This window comes from Grammomys surdaster, unplaced genomic scaffold (assembly GCF_004785775.1).
Source record: "Grammomys surdaster isolate TR1022 unplaced genomic scaffold, NIH_TR_1.0 363, whole genome shotgun sequence".
NCBI classification, from domain to species: domain Eukaryota; kingdom Metazoa; phylum Chordata; class Mammalia; order Rodentia; family Muridae; genus Grammomys; species Grammomys surdaster.
The window spans coordinates 8231762-8238846 of record NW_021604782.1 but is presented as its reverse complement, the minus strand read 5'-3'; positions in this window follow the sequence as shown (position 1 = coordinate 8238846).

The window sequence follows — 7085 nt, the reverse complement described above, 5'->3', positions numbered from 1 at the left end:
TCATCCATTCCAAATGCTGAGGTCGTACATCAAGACACCTACCTGCTAAGGGAGAACAAGACTCAGCAAAGGAAACTAGAGGAAGGTGTCGCAAAGATATCAGAAGCTTTGAAGGTCTTTCAGCAGGATGACAGGTGATTCTGGACCTGGACACATAAGGGAATGATGTCCAAAGAGCAGATGAAAGCCACAGCACAGCAAAGTCCTGCAGAATCCTTTAACTCAGGCTGCCAGGGCTGAGGATGCGATTGGAACTCCAGCCTTTGTCCTGGCTTGGAAGCCCAACCTTCAGCTACTTCAGGTTATAGCACTAACACTTGACCATCAAAATGCTCCACGTTATAGGAGCAGCCTTATGTGGAGATGCCTGATCCATGACCTTCCTCCACAGCCTCTCCGAAACCACCCCAGGCCTGAGCAAAGCAGAGGTATAAGTGTTCAGTCTCCACTTTAGGAGGAAGGATGCTCTCCAGTATGCAAGTCACTCTCTAGAGCTCCAGAGGGAACAAGCTGAGGCCAGGCTTCTGCTGACAGTCTATAGGGCGGAGCTCCTCCTCCCTCCAACCCAGCTTCTCCCCTGAGCACTGTCTCAGTTACTTTCACAGGAATCCTCAACTCAGCTTGACTTCTACAGTGCCCCAGGAGTGGTCCTGGGGAGAATCCTCTAAGGATGGAATCCTGATGTCAGATCATCTCTTAGGGTAGAAGGAATATCGACAGTTGTAGTGGTGTGATTAATAAAGTTACGTTAGCAGATAGAAATATGCACTAACTTATGTGTCTCTGCCTTTAATGTGCTGTTTGTTGGAGGAGGTGTGGATGTGGAGGTGGGGAAGAGAGAAAATGGGGGAGGGACTAGAAGAGGAGGGAGGAAAAACTATGGTTAGGATGTAATAAACAAATTAAAAAAGTACTGTTTTTATTAGTATTTGAAGTTTCTATGGTGTTTTTTTTTTCCTTTAGAATTGAAACATTACCAAGTTTTGCATCTATCTTTACACCAAATCTTCCCCATGGATTTGGATCCATGACAGTGTCTATCATTAGTAGCTTCTCGGTGCTGCTGGACAAAAGGATGACTCAAAAGAGGGGAGGGGACTAGAGGCCATAGCTTAGGTGGTAAAGAGCTTGTTTCACAAGGATTAGAATTTGGATCCCTTGAACCCAGGTTAAAAAAAAATCACCATTGCAGTGCATGGCTACAATCTAGTGCTAGGGATGAGAAGGCAGGAGGATGCCCAGAGCAGGCTGGCCAGCCAGCCTACCCTAGTCAGTGAGCTCGAGGTTTAGTGAGAGATGCTATACAAAAAATAAGGTAGAGTATGACTGAGGAGACACCCAATGAGAACTTCTGGCTTACATAAGCACGTACACAAGCATGTACTCTCACAAACACAAAAGAGAGACACAAGAGAGAGAGGGGGGAAGGAAGAAGAGAAGGAGGAAGAGGAGGAAGAGGAGGAGGAGGAAGAAGTGAAGGAAAAGGAGGAGGATAAGGGAGAGAAAGAAGAGGAAGAGAAAGAAGAGGAGGAAGATGAGGAGGAAGAAGATGAGGAGGAAGAAGATGAGGAGAAGGAAGAGGAGGAGGAGGAGGAAGAGGAAGAGAAAGAGGAGGAGGAGAAAGTTAATGGTTGGCCAAGCTTGTTGGTACATACCTACATCTCCACCACTGGGAGTGGAGACAGGAGAGGCGTTGCAAGTTCTAGAACAGCCTGGTCTTCACACAAGGCCAAGCTGGGCCACAAAGTGACATACCATCTCAAAACATAAAGGGGCAGAAGTTACTGTGTGGTTTCAAGGAAAGAAGAAATGAAATAAAGGTTGGTCCTAGTAAATGATAGTTAAGATACAAACTGTCATGTCCCAAACACCACCAACAGAAAATTCGTTTTCTGTGAGACCCACAGTTCTCTGCCAGAGACAGTAGTCTGGTTGGCAGATGTGGGGAGGCAGTCTCTAGCCTCTTAGGGGCATGGGGCAGCAGAATGGTAGCCATTGCTACCTTTTGATTTTCTGTGATGCTCTGCTGCTTGTCAGTGGGGATCTACCTGTTTCCTATCTTAAAGGAATGTATTCAGATATCCTGTGGATTGAGACCCCAGGTGGTGAGGCTGGTATAGTGTTCTCTGACTCCATTGTGAACTGGAAGCCTTCCTGAGCATGCGCAATTCTGAAATAGCTACATTGATGTAAGTATTGTTAGGTTGGGACTCAAATCTGCCCCTGTAATTGTTACTTGCTGTTTTTCTTTGACTGTATGGGTTACCTGAACATTGTTTAGAATTCTGTTTTGATTTATAGGTAGTATATAGGTTTGTCTCTGTATTGTTTTGCTAGTGGTGACTCGGTGTGTGTGTGTGTGTGTGTGTATGTGTGTATGTTTGTGTATGTGTGTGAGTGCTCATGTGTGGTGTGTGTGTGTATGTGTGACTGTGTGTCCACATGAGTGCATGTGTATGTGTGTGTGAGGGTCCATGTGTGCTCATGTGTGTGTGTGTGTGTTTGTGTATGTGTGTGAGTGCTCATGTGTGTTGTGTGTATGTGTGTGTGTATGTTTAGCAACCTGCTCTCATATGTAGAAATGTTTTGTAGTTCCTTTAGCTTCTCCTGATTATAATACAGTTGTTGTAAATATTTATTCTCCACACCTTTAAAACCAGGTGCAAGTGAGGGAAATCTGTGATTCTGAAGACTTCTAGCGCCCCCACCCTTTGGAGAGTCTGAACACCTCATTACAGTCTGGTGAGAGAGATGTGTGGCGTTCCCAGTTGAACTTCCGGGCGTGGGTGGAGGTAAGGCCTTTTCCTGCGGTGTGTTTGTCTCAAGAAGAGCAAGTTTTGTCTGAAAGTTTTCGATCTTGCTAGCCTACCCTCTCCACAGTTGTACTAAAAATAGCAGGCTTTCTTCGGGCTTTTTCTGTACTTGCCCATTTGCCTTTCAGTATTTCCGATTTCCTTAAGTTCAAGTCTGTGCTACTTATAGCACAAAGGAAACCTCGAGAACTCACCAGCATGTCATGCCGTGGGTCAGAAACCTCGAGGGCTTACCGGCACCTCATCCGCGGGTCAGAAACCTCAGGGCTCGATAGCATGTCATCCGTGGGTCTGCCTTTTCCTCCCATGGCAAATGGCTCTTTTTCTGTCCCCTTCATCACTCCTGTGTGGCTTCTTCATGTGTAACAGTCAGGGGTTTTGTTGTATTTAGTGAGAGGAAGTGGGGAAACACGTCTACCCCATCTTCCTGAGAGAAGCCTGATGAGAGGATATATATATAATACTTGATTGTTGATCTAGTGAGTACATGACCCACTAAAACAAATAAAAATCAGGATATTGCAGTGGAAACCACAAAAAGTGTTTGAATGTTTTAGATGGAAGATGTGAAAGAATTGAGATACTAGAGCAGGAAATTTGTGTTATCTGAGAAAAAAATAACAAAATTAAAGCAGCGAGAAGAAAAATAATGACTAATGGCTTTGAGAAGCAAAGAGCTAGACTATAGATTGTTCTAGAAAATATTTAAATGAGGCTATTAAGGATGGACAGGGAGTAGAAAAAATAAAACTGATACGCCCCTAAAATGATTTCAAAAGTTTTTTTTTAAAGACCATTATTTTAAATCTCTTAAATGAATGCCAGAGACACATAATTTCTCCAGTATCAAACTGGATACAAATTAAATTTGATGATATTCTTAAGTTATCCAGAGTATAAGGAATGACCACTCGCACAGGTCAATGGTGGTTGTCTTAAGAATTTCTAGAGGGCAATTCTGAAGTGTGCGCTAAGATTTCTACAAATGTTTATTGAGCCTGATTGTTCCCTCACTTTAAGGTATCAAGAAATAAGAAGAGGGCAGAATAATAGTGGAACACTAGTACAACAGAAAAGAAATGGATGAAATCACATTAGCAAAGCCCTGTGTTCCAGGCGCTTTCCCAAGCGCTTTTGACTTAAGAAACAATTTAGCCTTAGAATACCTTGTTAAGTTTTATCAATAAAGAAAATGAAAGCAGAGGGATTATGTCAGTTAGGACCCGAGTCAGCTCCTGAATCCTGATGTTTACTTCATCACTGACTACTGCCCGTTGTGGGCAAGCACACTATGTTAATGAGGGATTTCTTATAAAGTCACTAAAATCACATTTGTTTACAAGCTCTCACACTTAAGTTTATGGTTAGCAGAAAACTCAGGTTGGTATATAATACAAGACCATCTTGGGACAAAGAGCTAAGTGCAGATTTCAAAACTACAGACTGAAAATTTAGAAGATGCACATCAAGCAAGCAGTGGTCTCTTCGGAGCTGTGTCGTTCTAGACTCGTCTTCAGTTGTGCTCAAAATATGAGTTTTGTCAAGTGCCAGGTAAATTAGTATTTGCTGTGTGATAAGACAAGAGGTCTTTAATAAGAAAGGCCGATTTTCTTCCAAATTTCCCCCAAATTATGTAAGTCTCCTTTTTATATTAAGCATATGAAATTGAAATCCTTTCATATTGTTCCACAGAGCTAATCCCATGTTTATACATTCTTGTCTATCAGCTCTAGAAACTGAGAGGAAGCTGTTTTCTCTTGAGTATTGGAGGCTGGTTATTTACAAACGTGTGTGTCTTCATTCAGTTCCTGATCTAGTCTTTCTCTTGGTCCTCCTCCCCCTGGGTATCATTGCCAGGCAACTCTCTCTCATCTCCAGTTACTTCATTCTTTACTGACCATCTCTTCTGAGAAGAGTTGGGGGAACGAACTGTAGACTTGGAGGTTTCTCTTTCAAGGCAACTTAACAGAGCAAACCAGAGTCAGAAGGATTCAGAGTCCTCTGAGAAGGTCTGAGGCAGGTGTGTGGAGCTAGTGAAGAAAAAACAAGTACAAGGTATCCAACCTATTTTCCTAAGATTCTTCAATGTAATCATTAGATTATTAAAACAATCAAACATTCCAATCATTAAAACAAAAAAAAAGATAGAAAATAATAGCGTTAATGTTAACTTACACTGGTTCATACTTGGGTAAAGCATCAGTTGAAACAAGGACGAGCCTTGTGGTAACTGCCATATTACCAACATTGCTAAAAGCAGAAACAAACATACAAACGAAGAAAAATTTCCATAGTAAGCAGCGTTATGCCAACATATCTGATTTTAGTCACCGCTCCAAAGAATGAAGAGAACACCCAGAAGTGACAGTGTATGTCAAAGTGCACTGTGTTCTGTGGTGACATCTGTCTGACTTAACTTTAAGAGAGTAAAGATGGTCCCTCTTCTTAGGAACAACATTCTAAATGTGATTTGTGCTTTGCAGGAGGCTGTGCTTTGAATGGAGGTCACAATGAACTGTTGTTAGTCACAGGTGTGGTGATGCCATTGACGGGAGAACTATCCCTGTGGAACAGATGCTTTTAATGAAGAAGGACCCAGTAAGGAGGCTGTGCAAGGGTTTGGAAGTGATTGGATGTCTCTCTTTATTGTGTGTCATATTCAGAGGACTTGCTCTTTTAAATGATATACCTTCCCCTAGAAAGTCAGGAGAACATCTGGGTTGGGCATGCATGCATCTTTTATTTTGACAATGGTATAATGGACATTAGTTTTCTTATACAATTTGATAATATTGATCCCATTACCCCCTTTTTTGTCCATTTTCTTTCCCCATGATCCCCTCCCTTCAATCTTCCCAGTCCTCTTGTGTGTGTGTGTGTGTGTGTGTGTGTGTGTACACCAATGAATGTCATAAGAATTTCTTGCAGAAGCCTGGGTTAGAGGTTATTTACAAGGGTAGAAACAACTCAATTCAAGAGGGACCACTCCACTGAAGAAAATGTCCTTCCAGAAACGATTACCTGCCTGTAGGTCCTCAGAGATGGATGGAGATCATGAGCCCCACACACATCCATGATATATTGGCCCAAACTGTGGATCAGTGTTGTGTAAATAATAGAATAATAAACAATAGAATACAGTAATAACACACAGCTGCTGAAGGACCCAGAGTGCAGTGGCCAGGGCATTCCAGGAAGAGCACGTTCCGCAGCTCTCCACACCTTTCTCTGTCTCTTGCATTCTTTCCAGGCCCTCTTCCAAGATGTCCCATGAAACTTGGAATGGTTTCAAAAATGTTCAAGCTGGGGAATTTTCATTTTTTGTTTTAAAATCAAACTTTGACACCTGTGATTTTTTTTTATCAACATGGATTTTGGCTGTTCCGATATGTAATGACTCAATACCAAAAGCCGGGTGAGTAGTATATGGTTTGTATGGTGATATTGGTCAAAGTGAATCTTTATAAGTACCCATATTTTGATGACTGTTTATCTGAAGCAAGTCAAAAAAATAAAATAAAATAAAGCAGCCTGAGACACTCCAGCTATAAGACCAAGACATCATTTTTTTCTGGTGTATGGAGGACTCTGCTTGAAATGGTAGAATGAGCATATTGTCAAGTTCTTTTTGTTTTCAACTCTGATAGAACAACACCCAGACTATTTTTTTAAAAGAAGCATCCACATCATGCTGCAAATCAGGGAGAGCCCCAAGTAGCCGAGGAAGTACTGTCATCTGCAATGGGAATGGATGAAGGTATTGAAAACCATGAACACAGACTTGGTCTTGCCTTTTGAGAATAACCGTAAACCTCAATAGCTCCAGAACAGGGTGTTGTGCCCTCATTGGAGAGTCCCTCGGACCCCTCCCTAGCACAAAAGACACTACCAAGATGAGCAGCCGATTAAGTCTCTACTCTTAGGTCCAGTAAGCAGAAAGAGCAGAACCAAGCGTCAGAAAAAGAGATTTGAAGTCCTTATCTACGTAGATACTTAGAGGAATAAGAGGAATAAGAGCTTGGGAGAGAGGTTTGAGCTAAAGGCTGGCATGCAGTATTTACACCAGATGAGGTATATATAAAAGAAAGATGTTGTCTGAGGCGTTGGCCAAAATTAAGAGGCTGAGAGGAAAAGGAGGAGGAGGAGGAGGAGAAGGAGGAGGAGGAGGAGGAAGAGGGGGAAAGGTAGGGGGATGGAGAGGAGGAAGAGAAAGAAGAGGAAGAGAAGAAGAAGAAGAAGAAGAAGAAGAAGAAGAAGAAGAAGAAGAAGAAG